General features: G+C 40.9%; 5 pseudogenes; all 5 read right to left on the reverse strand.

Annotated features, from left to right (window-relative positions):
* Nucleotides 1-16,117: 16,117 nt before the first annotated feature.
* LOC140299355 (5S ribosomal RNA) lies at nucleotides 16,118-16,236 on the reverse strand (annotated as a pseudogene).
* Nucleotides 16,237-16,505: 269 nt separating this feature from the next.
* On the reverse strand, nucleotides 16,506-16,624 carry LOC140283995 (5S ribosomal RNA; annotated as a pseudogene).
* A 269-nt stretch (nucleotides 16,625-16,893) lies between these two features.
* Nucleotides 16,894-17,012, reverse strand: LOC140293333 (5S ribosomal RNA; annotated as a pseudogene).
* Nucleotides 17,013-17,281: 269 nt separating this feature from the next.
* On the reverse strand, nucleotides 17,282-17,400 carry LOC140315780 (5S ribosomal RNA; annotated as a pseudogene).
* Nucleotides 17,401-17,668: 268 nt separating this feature from the next.
* On the reverse strand, nucleotides 17,669-17,787 carry LOC140291560 (5S ribosomal RNA; annotated as a pseudogene).
* Nucleotides 17,788-17,946: the final 159 nt, after the last annotated feature.

Below are 17,946 nucleotides of genomic sequence, written 5' to 3' on the forward strand. Positions count from 1 at the left end.
CTCATAAGGAGTGTATTGCTCAAACGTAAGGGATGCTCTTTCTCATACAAGGTTATAAAAAGAAGTTTATGTTTGAAACCAGCTTAAACATGGACAAATATGAAGGACAAAGCAGTTTTAACTTGGTTTGAATGAAGCAATTCATTTTATGGCAATATCCGAAATCTTGACTATCTCCTTAAAAGAAAGCGAATTTCGGATTCCAGAAGAACAAGTGTGGTTCTTTTTCATATAAGGTAATATAAAGAAGTTTATACTCGAAACCAGCTTAGACATGGATAAATAAGAAGGACAAAGCAGTTTTAACTTGGTTGAAGTGAAGGATTTCATTTTACAGCAAAATCCTGAAACGTGCATTACTCCTCATAAGGAGTGTATTGCTCAAACATGTGTTGTTTTTTTCTCATACAAGATTATAAAAAGAAATTTATGTTTGAAACCATCTTAAACATGGACAAATATGAAGGACAAAGCAGTTTTAACTTGGTTTGAATGAAGCAATTCATTTTATGGCAATATCTGAAATCTTGACTATCTCCTTAAAAGAAAGCGAATTTCGGATTCCAGAAGAACAAGTGTGGTTCTTTTTCATATAAGGTAATATAAAGAAGTTTATCATTGAAACCAGCGTAGACATGGATAAATAAGAAGGACAAAGCAGTTTTAACTTGGTTGAAGTGAATGATTTCATTTTACAGCAAAATCCTGAAACGTGCATTACTCCTCATAAGGAGTGTATTGCTCAAACATGTGTTGTTTTTTTCTCATACAAGATTATAAAAAGAAATTTATGTTTGAAACCATCTTAAACATGGACAAATATGAAGGACAACGCAGTTTTAACTTGGTTTGAGTGAAGCAATTCATTTTATGGCAATATCTGAAATCTTGACTATCTCGTTAAAAGAAAGCGAATTTCGGATTCCAGAAGAACAAGTGTGGTTCTTTCTCATATAAGGTAATATAAAGAAGTTTATCATTGAAACCAGCGTAGACGTGGATAAAAATGAAGGACAAAGCAGTTTTAACTTGGTTGAAGTGAAGAAATTCATTTTACAGCAAAATCCTGAATCGTGCATAACTCCTCATAAGGAGTGTATTGCTCAAACGTAAGGGATGCTCTTTCTCATACAAGGTTATAAAAATAAGTTTATGTTTGAAACCAGCTTAAACATGGACAAATATGAAGGACAAAGCAGTTTTAACTTGGTTTGAGTGAAGCAATTCATTTTATGGCAATATCTGAAATCTTCACTATCTACTTAAAAGAAAGCGAATTTCGGATTCCAGAAGAACAAGTGTGGTTCTTTTTCATATAAGGTAATATAAAGAAGTTTATACTCGAAACCAGCTTAGACATGGATAAATAAGAAGGACAAAGCAGTTTTAACTTGGTTGAAGTGAAGGATTTCATTTTACAGCAAAATCCTGAAACGTGCATTACTCCTCATAAGGAGTGTATTGCTCAAACATGTGTTGTTTTTTTTCTCATACAAGATTATAAAAAGAAATTTATGTTTGAAACCATCTTAAACATGGACAAATATGAAGGACAAAGCAGTTTTAACTTGGTTTGAGTGAAGCAATTCATTTTATGGCAATATCTGAAATCTTGACTATCTCGTTAAAAGAAAGCGAATTTCGGATTCCAAAAGAACAAGTGTGGTTCTTTCTCATATAAGGTAATATAAAGAAGTTTATACTTGAAACCAGCTTAGACATGGATAAATAAGAAGGACAAAGCAGTTTTAACTTGGTTGAAGTGAAGGAATTCATTTTACAGCAAAATCCTGAATTGTGCATAACTCCTCATAAGGAGTGTATTGCTCAAACGTAAGGGATGCTCTTTCTCATACAAGGTTATAAAAAGAAGTTTATGTTTGAAACCAGCTTAAACATGGACAAATATGAAGGACAAAGCAGTTTTAACTTGGTTTGAATGAAGCAATTCATTTTATGGCAATATCTGAAATCTTGACTATCTCCTTAAAAGAAAGCTAATTTCGGATTCCAGAAGAACAAGTGTGGTTCTTTTTCATATAAGGTAATATAAAGAAGTTTATCATTGAAACCAGCGTAGACGTGGATAAATATGAAGGACAAAGCAGTTTTAACTTGGTTTAAGTGAAGGAATTCATAGTTAGCAGTTCCTTGATGAGGGATATTTCAGACACCAAAATCCATTTTCTAAAGAGAAATAAAGAGAAAACAACAATCACTTCTGTTAAAGACTGAAAAAGAAATGTCACCCATGAAATCAACAATGCTTTTAGGGACTTCTATAAAACCTTATATTCATCACAAAATGATCCATCAGACAGTAACATAGATCAGTTTCTTAGTAATATCAACCTTCCAAAATTACAAACCGAACAGGCAATGGCTCTGGATTCACCTCTCTCAATAGGAGAACTCCATGAAGCCCTTCAACATATGCCTAGTAACAAAGCCCCAGGTGGCCACCAGATGGTTTTCCAGCAGAGTTCTACAAAGAATTGTGGACTGTTTTGGCACTGCATTTCACAAAATGGTATTACAAGTTAAGCAGAATGGCAGATTATCCCCACACATGAACTCTGCTAACATTATCCTGCTACAGAAACCAGGAAAAGACCCCATACTTCCATCCAGCTACCGCCCAATATCTCTAATAAATGCAGACCTCAAAATAATTTGTAAAGCCCTCGCCAAAAGAATAGAAGAAATAACTCCACTTATAATACATCCTGACCAGACAGGTTTCATAAAGGGTAGACACTCATCCACTAACACTCGCAGGCTAATTAATCTCATAGACTATTCTACCATCGACAACCTGGAAACCACAATAGTCTCTCTAGATGCAGAAAAAGCATTTGATCGAGTGAACTGGAAATTTTTATTCGCAGCATTAAAAAAATTCGGGTTTGGGTCACACTTCATCAACTGGATAAGGATATTATAAAGCTCCCCAAATGCAAGTGTCAGGACAAATTATCAAACTTCTCCAAGCTTCAGTCTGCAGAGAGGTACAAGACAGGGTTGCCCACTTTCTCCATCACTTTTTGCTATTTTCAACGAACCTTTAGCAGCTGCTAACAGACAAGATAGAAATATTAAAGGCATCCAACCCCAAAATAATTGAGCATAAAATAAGTCTTTATGCTGATGATGTATTACTTTTCCTCCACAACTCACAGACGTCTCTCACTCACACGATCACACTCATAAATAAATTCTCAGCACTTTCTGACTACTCTATGAATTGGTCTAAGACCACAGTTCTGCCCATTAACTGTAGGGTCCAGAATATACCTGCGATCACTTTACAGTCAGGAAATATTAGATATTTAGGCATAAACATTTCCTCCAGGCTCTCAGAGCTAACAAAGCTAAATTATGTGCAATTATTAAAGACAGTAGAGGACGATCTCTCTCGTTGGAAGTCCTTACCTATATCACTTATGGGGAGAGTTACAACCATTAAAATGATGATACTACCAAAAGTTAACTATTTGTTCTCAATGATCCCCATAAAACCATCTGCTACTTGGTTTAAGTCACTAGATTAATGCATCTCCAAATTTCTGTGGAAAAACAAACCACCACGTATTAGTTTAAAAACGCTACAGAAAACCAAGGAAAGTGGTTGATTAGATTTACCTCATTTTCAGCGCTATTCCTTAGCCAATAAGTTACAGTATATATCAAAATGGTTTAAACCTAGCCCAATAGATGAACCACACAGCTTCTGGCCACAAATATGTTTGAACACCTTTAGAATGACTCGAAATCCTAATTTACAGCTCATACAATACAAAATTCTTCATAGAACACACTATACAGGACAAAGGATGTTCAGGATGGGTCTAACACACTCAAACATCTGCTCACATTGCACAGATAACACACCTGATGATTATGCACACGCTTTGTGGTTTTGTGCGCCTGTCCAGAAGTTCTGGTTTGAAGTCTGTACGGACCTATCAACATGGCTAAAGTGTAGCATTCCTGCATGCTGGGTGACTTAGACAACATCAACATGGAAATTAACTCAGCACACATGGTCCTCACAGTGTTATGTATCGCAAAGAAAACTATTCTCATGAACTGGAAAGTGAAGAATAATCTGTGTATTAACCTGTTTAGAAATGTTCTTTTAGATTATATTAGCATGGAAACAATGTCTGCCTCCTTAAAACATCAATTGGCTGAATTTCATTCTCTCTGGTCCCCGCTGATTAACTGTGTGGCTTCGGGCGTCTGGTGGTCTCTCGGGTCGTGGGGACCGGGTTGGTCATTGCTGGGGGGGACTGTGTGTCGGGCTTGGAGGGCAGTTTTGGGGGCTTGCGGGTGGGGCTGTCTTGCTGTGTGGGGCGGGGTCCCTTAGGGGCCTTGGGGTGGTGGCTGCTGGCTCTGTACCGGGTGGCTGGGCCGCTCTGGCGTGGGTGGTGGTGCTGGGCCTGGGCCCTGGTGGCTGGGCACTGCCTTGCGCCCGGGGGGGCTGGGTTGCCCTGGACATGCCACAGTATGGGTGGGTTGGTGCAGGTCCTGGTGCCAGGCTTGTTGCTCTGGGACCTCCAGGGTGTCCGCAGGTGGTTGTTTTCTTTAGGGTGTTGGGGCGTGCGGTGGGGGGGTTGCTTTTCCCCTGATGGGGGGGGGGCCTGGGTGATGGTGGGTCTCAGGCCCGGGCTGCTGCGTCTGGTGTGACCGGGTGGTTTGTTTGTTGTTGTTTGTGTGTTTGTTTGTAGAGGTCCTCCGGGGTGGGGTGGGGTTGGGTTGAGTGGGGTGGGGCGGGGTGGGTACCTTCTGGGGGTACAGTAGCTCCCGGAATATGGTCGCTGCAAGCCCCGAGCCTGGTGGACATCAGGCCCTCTTGATGTCCTGATGTGTTGGGTCCGAGGTAGCGGGGTGCCTATTGCAGCCAGTCCCTGGCTGCCCTCTCTGGGGGAGACTAGCTCTCCCGGTGTATATCCCCATACCCCTCTCCCTTTTGGCTCCTGTACACAGCACACACTCACACATGAAGGGTTTTGGGGGCGTGTGTGTTCTGTGGGGTGTAGTGGATGGGGCCACGTAGGCGTTCCCCTTGGCTGCACTCTGCAGTTCCCCACCCCTGTTTTAATTACACCTTAGACATCACTACTTATCAAACACACACACACACATTAGGTCTTGCGGGGTGGTTGCACTGAGTGGCATCTGGTGGGCGGGGCTCTTTGGGTATGTAGGCTGCCCAGAGGGCCGTGCTCCCAGTTCTACCAGTTCGGGTTTGGGTCACACTTCATCAACTGGATAAGGATATTATATAGCTCCCCAAATGCAAGTGTCAGGACAAATGATCAAACTTCTCCAAGCTTCAGTCTGCAGAGAGGTACAAGACCGGGTTGCCCACTTTCTCCCTCACAATACTTTATATATTTTTGATAGTAGTTTTGGGGTGCAGATGCTTAGAAATTCTGCTACCCTAATCGGGAGTTGTAAGTCTGGTTGGTGGAGGATATATTTCTTTCTTATTATAGACTTAAGTTGTTGATATTCTAGGAATTTATTGCTGCCTATCTCATGTTGTGATATGAGCTCATCAAATGAAATAAAATTTCCATTTTGGATTATATGTTCCAGATGTTTGATTCCTTTGATCTTCCACAGAGTAAAGTTTAGCATTTTTTTGTTTTGCAGGATGTCAGGATTGTTCCAGTTGGGTGTAAGCTTACATGGGACAAGTGAAGACTTTGTTATTTTTAGAAATTCCCACCAGGCTGTCAGAGAGGTGCTGATGTTAATGCTTTTAAAACATTTGTGATTTTTTTACGTTTTGACTAATAAGTGGCAGGTCAGAGATTTCCAGATTATCACACAATGCTTGTTCTATATTTATCCATGGTTCATCTATTGGGCTAGGTTTAAACCATTTTGATATATACTGTAACCTATTGGCTAAGGAATAGCGCTGAAAATGAGGTAAATCTAATCCACCACTTTCCTTGGTTTTCTGTAGCGTTTTTAAACTAATACGTGGTGGGTTTTTTTCCACAGAAATTTGGAGATGCATGAATCTAGTGACTTAAACCAAGTAGCAGGTGGTTTTATGGGGATCATTGAGAACAAATAGTTAACTTTTGGTAGTATCATCATTTTAATGGTTGTAACTCTCCCCATAAGTGATATAGCTAAGGACTTCCAACAAGAGAGATCGTCCTCTACTGTCTTTAATAATTGCACATAATTTAGCTTTGTTAGCTCTGAGAGCCTGGAGGAAATGTTTATGCCTAAATATCTAATATTTCCTGACTGTAAAGTGATCGCAGGTATATTCTGGACCCTACAGTTAATGGGCAGAACTGTGGTCTTAGACCAATTGATAGAGTAGTCAGAAAGTGCTGAGAATTTATTTATGAGTGTGATCGTGTGAGTGAGACACGTCTGTGAGTTGTGGAGGAAAAGTAATACATCATCAGCATAAAGACTTATTTTATGCTCAATTATTTTGGGGTTGGATGCCTTTAATATTTCTATCTTGTCTGTTAGCAGCTGCTAAAGGTTCGATGAAAATAGCAAAAAGTGATGGAGAAAGTGGGCAACCCTGTCTTGTACCTCTCTGCAGACTGAAGCTTGGAGAAGTTTGATCCTTTTGTTTCCATTTGTCCTGACACTTGCATTTGAGGAGCTATATAATATCCTTATCCAGTTGATGAAGTGTGACCCAAACCCGAATTTTTTTAATGCTGCGAATAAAAATTTCCAGTTCACTCGATCAAATGCTTTTTCTGCATCTAGAGACTATTGTGGTTTCCAGGTTGTCGATGGTAGAATCGTCTATGAGATTAATTAGCCTGTGAGTGTTAGTGGATGAGTGTCTACCCTTTATGAAACCTGTCTGGTCAGGATGTATTATAAGTGCAGTTATTTTTTCTATTCTTTTGGCGAGGGCTTTACAAATTATTTTGAGGTCTGCATTTATTAGAGTTATTGGGCGGTAGCTGGATGGAAGTATGGGGTCTTTTCCTAGTTTCTGTAGCAGGATAATGTTAGCATAGTTCATGTGTGGGGATAATCTGCCATTCTGCTTAACTTGTAATACCATTTTGTGAAATGCAGGTGCCAAAACAGTCCAAAATTCTTTGTAGAACTCTGCTGGAAAACCATCTGGTGGCCACCCGGGGCTTTGTTACTAGGCATATGTTGAAGGGCTTCATGGAGTATGGGTGGGTTGGTGCAGGTCCTGGTGCCAGGCTTGTTGCTCTGGGACCTCCAGGGTGTCCGCAGGTGGTTGTTTTCTTTAGGGTGTTGGGGCGTGCGGTGGGGGGGGGGGTGCTTTTCCCCTGTTGAGGGGGGGGCCTGGGTGATGGTGGGTCTCAGGCCCGGGCTGCTGCGTCTGGTGTGACCGGGTGGTTTGTTTGTTTTTTTGTAGAGGTCCTCCGGGGCTGGGTGGGGTTGGGTTGAGTGGGGTGGGGCGGGGTGGGTACCTTCTGGGGGTACAGTAGATCCCGGAATATGGTCGCTGCAAGCCCCGAGCCTGGTGGACATCAGGCCCTCTTGATGTCCTGATGTGTTGGGTCCGAGGTAGCGGGGTGCCTATTGCAGCCAGTCCCTGGCTGCCCTCTCTGGGGGAGACTAGCTCTCCCGGTGTATATCCCCATACCCCTCTCCCTTTTGGCTCCTGTACACAGCACACACTCACACATGAAGGGTTTTGGGGGGCGTGTGTTCTGTGGGGTGTAGTGGATGGGGCCACGTAGGTGGTCCCCTTGGCTGCACTCTGCAGTTCCCCGCCCCTGTTTTAATTACACCTTAGACATCACTACTTATCAAACACACACACACACATTAGGTCTTGGGGGGTGGTTGCACTGAGTGGCATCTGGTGGACGGGGCTCTTTGGGTATGTAGGCTGCCCAGAGGGCCGCGCTCCCAGTTCTACAAGGTTGGCTGCCCCTCAATTTTAATCGCTCACTATTAGAAAATATTGAAGAGCCAGAAGGGTGAGGGGAGGGGTCTTCTCACACCCCTGCTTCCTGGTTGCTGCTCGGGAAGGAGTGGCCAGGAGGAATTAATTATTCTGCTGGTTCAGGGTCTGTGGTGGCTGGGGGGCTGCTGGCCCCATGGTGTGCCCACTCTGCTAGACCCCAGCGGAGTCAAGGGAGGGATGACGTGTGGATGTGTGGATGTATGGGACGTGAAAGTGTGTGTGGTGATGATTGGGCCTGGGTCTGGGACTTGCTGTCGCCTGGCCTGCCTGTGCTTCTCCCAATGGGGGGGCGGCATTGCCTCTCCCCACTCCTCGCGACTTCACCCACCTGTGGGCACGTCTTGACTGCCAGGGCTCTTGGCCAGGGGCACTGAGGCAGGCGCTGACCCACTGCGTGGCTGTCTGAGGCGCTTGGCCCTCCCGGGTATTGGGTGGGGCCTCTGCCGGGGGGTTTTGGGGCGCTCGGGCTCCTGGGACCGGGTCCGATGCACGGCCCATGTCTGGGCGGCTGGGGCCTGGTGGGGTCGGTGGGCTGTTGCCCCTGGCTCCCGGGCGCCTCTGCCCTATGCTTATGGGGGCTCTGTCCGGGGGCTTCCACTACTGTCTTCTGGGTGGATGCGTGGTTGTCCCTGCGGTGGGCATCCTGGGTTCTGTGTTCCGTGGGGGCTGCTGGTGGCCTGGGTCTTGTGGGCCTCTCTGCCTGTTTCTGATTGCTTGGGGGGGCTGTGGATTGTGGCCGTGTACACTTATACACTCATAAGTAAGAACGGTTATCATGTAGGTCCTGTGCCATGGGTGTTGCATGTTCCCCCCACACACACACACACAACACACATTCATTAGTCCAGTAGCAGTTGATGTATTACCATGTCGCCTCAGGTCATCTATATCCACAGTTGTGTTGTATGCGATTTCCACTACTTGTGCTTGTTGTTGTTTGTTTGTGTGTTTGTTTGTTCTCTGCTTGTCTGCTTTCAGGTGCTCCTGGTGGCGCAAAGGCTGGATTCGCAACAGAGACCATGGATTATTGTCTGTTTTGTTTTTTTACAGGTGTAGCAGCTGGTTGTCTGGTTTTTGTTTCTTTTTTTGTTCTGTTCCATTACATGTTATATATAACAAGAAATAAATAAATGGGCATCAAGGGGAGCTTTACATTTATAAAACTTCCCTTGGCAAAGCAAATCAGTTTGGCATAAAAGGTATTCACAATTCTGCTGCCATAATGCTGAACAGAACAAGGGAAAAAAGTGAAGGAATTCATTCTACAGCTAAATCCTCATAAAGAGCGTATTGCTCAACCATAAGTGTGGTTCTTTCTCATACAAGGTTATACAAAGAAGTTTATGTTTGAAACCAGCTTAAACATGGACAAATATGAAGGACAAAGCAGTTTTAACTTGGTTTGAGTGAAGCAATTCATTTTATGGCAATATCTGAAATCTTGACTATCTACTTAAAAGAAAGCGAATTTCGGATTCCAGAAGAACAAGTGTGGTTCTTTCTCATATAAGGTAATATAAAGAAGTTTATACTTGAAACCAGCTTAGACATGGATAAATAAGAAGGACAAAGCAGTTTTAACTTGGTTGAAGTGAAGGAATTCATTTTACAGCAAAATCCTGAATCGTGCATAACTCCTCATAAGGAGTATTGCTCAAACGTAAGGGATGCTCTTTGTCATACAAGGTTATAAAAATAAGTTTATGTTTGAAACCAGCTTAAACATGGACAAATATGAAGGACAAAGCAGTTTTAACTTGGTTTGAATGAAGCAATTCATTTTATGGCAATATCTGAAATCTTGACTATCTCCTTAAAAGAAAGCGAATTTCGGATTCCAGAAGAACAAGTGTGGTTCTTTTTCATATAAGGTAATATAAAGAAGTTTATACTCGAAACCAGCTTAGACATGGATAAATAAGAAGGACAAAGCAGTTTTAACTTGGTTGAAGTGAAGGATTTCATTTTACAGCAAAATCCTGAAACGTGCATTACTCCTCATAATGAGTGTATTGCTCAAACATGTGGGGTTTTTTTTCTCATACAAGATTATAAAAAGAAATTTATGTTTGAAACCATCTAAAACATGGACAAATATGAAGGACAAAGCAGTTTTAACTTGGTTTGAGTGAAGCAATTCATTTTATGGCAATATCTGAAATCTTGACTATCTCGTTAAAAGAAAGCGAATTTCGGATTCCAGAAGAACAAGTGTGGTTCTTTCTCATATAAGGTAATATAAAGAAGTTTATACTTGAAACCAGCTTAGACATGGATAAATAAGAAGGACAAAGCAGTTTTAACTTGGTTGAAGTGAAGGATTTCATTTTACAGCAAAATCCTGAAACGTGCATTACTCCTCATAAGGAGTGTATTGCTCAAACATGTGTTGTTTTTTTTCTCATACAAGATTATAAAAAGAAATTTATGTTTGAAACCATCTTAAACATGGACAAATATGAAGGACAACGCAGTTTTAACTTGGTTTGAGTGAAGCAATTCATTTTATGGCAATATCTGAAATCTTGACTATCTCGTTAAAAGAAAGCGAATTTCGGATTCCAGAAGAACAAGTGTGGTTCTTTCTCATATAAGGTAATATAAAGAAGTTTATACTTGAAACCAGCTTAGACATGGATAAATAAGAAGGACAAAGCAGTTTTAACTTGGTTGAAGTGAAGGAATTCATTTTACAGCAAAATCCTGAAACGTGCATTACTCCTCATAAGGAGTGTATTGCTCAAACATGTGTTGTTTTTTTCTCATACAAGATTATAAAAAGAAATTTATGTTTGAAACCATCTTAAACATGGACAAATATGAAGGACAAAGCAGTTTTAACTTGGTTTGAGTGAAGCAATTCATTTTATGGCAATATCTGAAATCTTGACTATCTCGTTAAAAGAAAGCGAATTTCGGATTCCAGAAGAACAAGTGTGGTTCTTTCTCATATAAGGTAATATAAAGAAGTTTATACTTGAAACCAGCTTAGACATGGATAAATAAGAAGGACAAAGCAGTTTTAACTTGGTTGAAGTGAAGGAATTCATTTTACAGCAAAATCCTGAAACGTGCATTACTCCTCATAAGGAGTGTATTGCTCAAACGTAAGGGATGCTCTTTGTCATACAAGGTTATAAAAATAAGTTTATGTTTGAAACCAGCTTAAACATGGACAAATATGAAGGACAAAGCAGTTTTAACTTGGTTTGAATGAAGCAATTCATTTTATGGCAATATCTGAAATCTTGACTATCTCCTTAAAAGAAAGCGAATTTCGGATTCCAGAAGAACAAGTGTGGTTCTTTTTCATATAAGGTAATATAAAGAAGTTTATACTCGAAACCAGCTTAGACATGGATAAATAAGAAGGACAAAGCAGTTTTAACTTGGTTGAAGTGAAGGATTTCATTTTACAGCAAAATCCTGAAACGTGCATTACTCCTCATAAGGAGTGTATTGCTCAAACATGTGTTGTTTTTTTCTCATACAAGATTATAAAAAGAAATTTATGTTTGAAACCATCTTAAACATGGACAAATATGAAGGACAAAGCAGTTTTAACTTGGTTTGAGTGAAGCAATTCATTTTATGGCAATATCTGAAATCTTGACTATCTCGTTAAAAGAAAGCGAATTTCGGATTCCAGAAGAACAAGTGTGGTTCTTTTTCATATAAGGTAATATAAAGAAGTTTATACTCGAAACCAGCTTAGACATGGATAAATAAGAAGGACAAAGCAGTTTTAACTTGGTTGAAGTGAAGGATTTCATTTTACAGCAAAATCCTGAAACGTGCATTACTCCTCATAATGAGTGTATTGCTCAAACATGTGGGGTTTTTTTCTCATACAAGATTATAAAAAGAAATTTATGTTTGAAACCATCTAAAACATGGACAAATATGAAGGACAAAGCAGTTTTAACTTGGTTTGAGTGAAGCAATTCATTTTATGGCAATATCTGAAATCTTGACTATCTCGTTAAAAGAAAGCGAATTTCGGATTCCAGAAGAACAAGTGTGGTTCTTTCTCATATAAGGTAATATAAAGAAGTTTATACTTGAAACCAGCTTAGACATGGATAAATAAGAAGGACAAAGCAGTTTTAACTTGGTTTGAGTGAAGGAATTCATTTTACAGCAAAATCTGAAATCTTGACTATCTCTTTAAAAGAAAGCGAATTTCGTATTCCAGAAGAACAAGTGTGCTTCTTTCTCATATAAGGTAATATAAAGAAGTTTATACTTGAAACCAGCTTAGACATGGATAAATAAGAAGGACAAAGCAGTTTTAACTTGGTTGAAGTGAAGGATTTCATTTTACAGCAAAATCCTGAAACGTGCATTACTCCTCATAAGGAGTGTATTGCTCAAACATGTGTTGTTTTTTTCTCATACAAGATTATAAAAAGAAATTTATGTTTGAAACCATCTTAAACATGGACAAATATGAAGGACAAAGCAGTTTTAACTTGGTTTGAGTGAAGCAATTCATTTTATGGCAATATCTGAAATCTTGACTATCTCGTTAAAAGAAAGCGAATTTCGGATTCCAGAAGAACAAGTGTGGTTCTTTCTCATATAAGGTAATATAAAGAAGTTTATACTTGAAACCAGCTTAGACATGGATAAATAAGAAGGACAAAGCAGTTTTAACTTGGTTGAAGTGAAGGATTTCATTTTACAGCAAAATCCTGAAACGTGCATTACTCCTCATAAGGAGTGTATTGCTCAAACATGTGTTTTTTTCTCATACAAGATTATAAAAAGAAATTTATGTTTGAAACCATCTTAAACATTGACAAATATGAAGGACAAAGCAGTTTTAACTTGGTTTGAATGAAGCAATTCATTTTATGGCAATATCTGAAATCTTCACTATCTCCTTGAAAGAAAGCGAATTTCGGATTCCAGAAGAACAAGTGTGGTTCTTTCTCATATAAGGTAATATAAAGAAGTTTATCATTGAAACCAGCGTAGACGTGGATAAATATGAAGGACAAAGCAGTTTTAACTTGGTTTAAGTGAAGGAATTCATAGTTAGCAGTTCCTTGATGAGGGATATTTCAGACACCAAAATTCATTTTCTAAAGAGAAATAAAGAGAAAACAACAATCACTTCTGTTAAAGACTGAAAAAGAAATGTCACCCATGAAATCAACAATGCTTTTAGGGACTTCTATAAAACCTTATATTCATCACAAAATGATCCATCAGACAGTAACATAGATCAGTTTCTTAGTAATATCAACCTTCCAAAATTACAAACCGAACAGGCAATGGCTCTGGATTCACCTCTCTCAATAGGAGAACTCCATGAAGCCCTTCAACATATGCCTCGTAACAAAGCCCCGGGTGGCCACCAGATGGTTTTCCAGCAGAGTTCTACAAAGAATTGTGGACTGTTTTGGCACTGCATTTCACAAAATGGTATTACAAGTTAAGCAGAATGGCAGATTATCCCCACACATGAACTCTGCTAACATTATCCTGCTACAGAAACCAGGAAAAGACCCCATACTTCCATCCAGCTACCGCCCAATATCTCTAATAAATGCAGACCTCAAAATAATTTGTAAAGCCCTCGCCAAAAGAATAGAAGAAATAACTCCACTTATAATACATCCTGACCAGACAGGTTTCATAAAGGGTAGACACTCATCCACTAACACTCGCAGGCTAATTAATCTCATAGACTATTCTACCATCGACAACCTGGAAACCACAATAGTCTCTCTAGATGCAGAAAAAGCATTTGATCGAGTGAACTGGAAATTTTTATTCGCAGCATTAAAAAAATTCGGGTTTGGGTCACACTTCATCAACTGGATAAGGATATTATAAAGCTCCCTAAATGCAAGTGTCAGGACAAATGATCAAACTTCTCCAAGCTTCAGTCTGCAGAGAGGTACAAGACAGGGTTGCCCACTTTCTCCATCACTTTTTGCTATTTTCATCGAACCTTTTGCAGCTGCTATCAGACAAGATAGAAATATTAAAGGCATCCAACCCCAAAATATTGAGCATAAAATAAGTCTTTATGCTGATGATGTATTACTTTTCCTCCACAACTCACAGACGTGTCTCACTCACACGATCACACTCATAAATAAATTCTCAGCACTTTCTGACTACTCTATCAATTGGTCTAAGACCACAGTTCTGCCCATTAACTGTAGGGTCCAGAATATACCTGCGATCACTTTACAGTCAGGAAATATTAGATATTTAGGCATAAACATTTCCTCCAGGCTCTCAGAGCTAACAAAGCTAAATTATGTGCAATTATTAAAGACAGTAGAGGACGATCTCTCTCGTTGGAAGTCCTTACCTATATCACTTATGGGGAGAGTTGCAACCATTAAAATGATGATACCACAAAAGTTAACTATTTGTTCTCAATGATCCCCATAAAACCATCTGCTACTTGGTTTAAGTCACTAGATTAATGCATCTCCAAATTTCTGTGGAAAAACAAACCACCACGTATTAGTTTAAAAATGCTACAGAAAACCAAGGAAAGTGGTTGATTAGATTTACCTAATTTTCAGCGCTATTCCTTAGCCAATAGGTTACAGTATATATCAAAATGGTTTAAACCTAGCCCAATAGATGAACCATGGATAAATATAGAACAAGCATTGTGTGATAATCTGGAAATCTCTGACCTGCCACTTATTAGTCAAAACGTAAAAAAATCACAAATGTTTTAAAAGCATTAACATCAGCACCTCTCTGACAGCCTGGTGGGAATTTCTGAAAATAACAAAGTCTTCACTTGTCCCGTGTAAGCTTACACCCATTTGGAACAATCCTGACATCCTGCAAAACAAAAAAATGCTAAACTTTACTCTGTGGAAGATCAAAGGAATCAAACATCTGGAACATATAATCCAAAATGGAAATTTTATTTCATTTGATGAGCTCATATCACAACATGAGATAGGCACCAATAAATTCCTAGAATATCAACAACTTAAGTCTATAATAACAAAGGAATATATCCTCCACCAACCAGACTTACAACTCCCGATTAGGGTATCAGAATTTCTAAGCATCTGCATCCCAAAACTACTATCAAAAATACATAAATTATTGTCTAAGATAGATGACACAATGTCTTTACCATGCTAAAAATGGGAGGCAGATTTATCCATCAGTTCTAGTCATAGCTTCTGGCCACAAATATGTTTGAACACCTTCAGAATGACTCGAAATCCTAATTTACAGCTCATACAATACAAAATTCTTCATAGAACACACTATACAGGACAAAGGATGTTCAGGAAGGGTCTAACACACTCAAACATCTGCTCACATTGCACAGATAACACACCTGATGATTATGCACACGCTTTGTGGTTTTGTGCGCCTGTCCAGAAGGTCTGGTTTGAAGTCTGTACGGACCTATCAACATGGCTAAAGTGTAGCATTCCTGCATGCCCCACACTGTGCATACTGGGTGACTTAGACAACATCAACATGGAAATGAACTCAGCACACATGGTCATCACAGTGTTATGTATCGCAATGAAAACTATTCTCATGAACTGGAAAGCGAAGAACAATCTGTGTATTAACCAGTTTAGAAATGTTCTTTTAGATTACATTAGCATGGAAACAATGTCTGCCTCTTTAAAACATAAATTGGCTGAATTTCATTCTCTCTGGTCCCCGCTGATTAGCTTTATCACATAGTGGTGGTGGTGGGTTGCTGTCCCGTCGCTCTGGGCGGTTGGGTGTGTGCTGGGGGGGGGCTGTGTGGCTTCGGGCGTCTGGTGGTCTCTCGGGTCGTGGGGACTGGGTTGGTCATTGCTGGGGGGGACTGTGTGTCGGGCTTGGAGGGCAGTTTTGGGGGCTTGCAGGTGGGGCTGTCTTGCGGTGTGGGGCGGGGTCCCTTAGGGGCCTTGGGGTGGTGGCTGCTAAGTACTGGAATCATACACTTCCTCTATGTAACCAGATAATTGCCGAGAAAGGCTGACTTGTAGTGGGCACATCTTCTTCCCTGATGTGATTATTCTCTGCAGCTGAAACTGAGACTCTCAGATCACTTCGTGTCTGCCAACAAAGAAGCAGCAGCTGCTGAAGATGACCAACTTCCTCATGTGTCACAGGATGATCAGACGTTGCAACAAAAGACATGCAGGTGGTAGAGAGAAGAGAAGAAGCTTACAGCACCTGGTATTCCCAAGAGATCTCCCATCCAAGTACTAACCAGGCCCAACACTGCTTGGCTTCCGAGATCAGACGAGGTCAGGCATGTTCAGGGTGGTGTGGCCGTAAGCAACAATGTCTCTGACAACTGTGCATTATATAGGTACTGGAATCATACGGTTCCTCTATGCAACCAGATAATTGCCGAGAAAGGCTGATGTGTAGCGGGCATGTCATCTTCTCTGATGTGGTCATTCTCTGCAACTGAAACTGAGACTCTCAGATCACTTCGTGTCTGCCAACAAAGCAGCAGCAGCTGAAGATGACCACCTTCCTCATGTGTCACAGGGTGATCAGACGTTGCAACAAAAGACATGCAGGTGGTAGAGAGAAGAAAAAAAGCTTACAGCACCTGGTATTCCCAAGCGGTCTCCCATCAAAGTACTAACCAGGCCCAACCCTCCTTGGCTTCCGAGATCAGACGAGGTTGGACATATTCAGGGTGGTGCGGCCGTAAGCAACAATCTCTGTGACAAATGCGCATTATATAGGCAATGAAATCATATGGTTCCTCTATGTAACCAGATAATTGCAGAGAAAGGCTGATATGTAGCGGGCATATCTTGTTCCCTGACGTGATAATTCTCTCCAGCTGAAAATGAGACTCTCAGATCACTTCGTGTCTGCCAACAAAGCAGCAGCAGCTGAAGATGACCAACTTCCTCATGTGTCACAGGGTGATCAGACATTGCAACAAAAGACATGCAGGTGGTTGAGAGAAGAGAAAAAGCTTAAAGCACCTGGTATTCCCAAGAGGTCTTCCATCCAAGTAAAAACCAGGCCCAACTGTGCTTGGCTTCCGAGATCAGACGAGGTCGGGCATGTTCAGGGTGGTGTGGCCGTAAGCAACAATATCTCTGAAAAATGTGCATTATATAGGTACTGGAATCATACGGTTCCTCTATGCAACCAGATAATTGCAGAGAAAGGCTGATGTGTAGTGGGCACATCTTGTTCCCTGACGTGATCATTCTCTTCAGCTGAAACTGAGACTCTCAGATCACTTCGTGTCTGCCAACAAAGCAGAAGCAGCTGAAGATGACCAAATTTCTCATGTGTCACAGGGTGATCAGACGTTGCAACAAAACACATGCAGGTGGTAGAGAGAAGAGAAAAAGCTTACAGCACCTGGTATTCCCAAGCGGTCTCCCACCCAAGTACTAACCAGGTCCAACACTGCTTGGCTTCCGAGATCAGACGAGGTCAGGCAAATTCAGGGTGGTGTGGCCGTAAGTAACAATGTCTGTGACAAATGTGCATTATATAAGTACAGGAATCATACGGTTCCTCTATGTAACCAGATAATTGCTGAGAAAGGCTGATGTGTAGTGGGCACATCTTCTTCCCTGACGTGATTATTCTCTTCAGTTGAAACTGAGACTCTCAGATCACTTCGTGTCTTCCAACAAAGCAGCAGCAGCTGAAGATGGCCAACTTCCTCATGTGTCACAGGGTGATCAGAGTTGCAACAAAAGACATGCAGGTTGTAGAGAGAAGAGAAATCGCTTACAGCACCTGGTATTCCCAAGCAGTCTCCCATTAAAGTACTAACCAGGCCCAACCCTCCTTGGCTTCCGAGATCAGACGAGGTCAGGCTTATTCAGGGTGGTGTGGCCGTAAGGAACAATTTCTGTGACAAATGTGCATTATATAAGTACAGGAATCATACGGTTCCTCTATGTAACCAGATAATTGCTGAGAAAGGCTGATGTGTAGCGGGCATATCATCTTCTCTGATGTGATCATTCTCTGCAACTGAAGCTGAGACTCTCAGATCACTT

The sequence above is a fragment of the Leuresthes tenuis genome, unplaced genomic scaffold (assembly GCF_036924035.1).
Source record: "Leuresthes tenuis unplaced genomic scaffold, fLeuTen1.0.hap1 SCAF_1, whole genome shotgun sequence".
Lineage (NCBI taxonomy): Eukaryota > Metazoa > Chordata > Actinopteri > Atheriniformes > Atherinopsidae > Leuresthes > Leuresthes tenuis.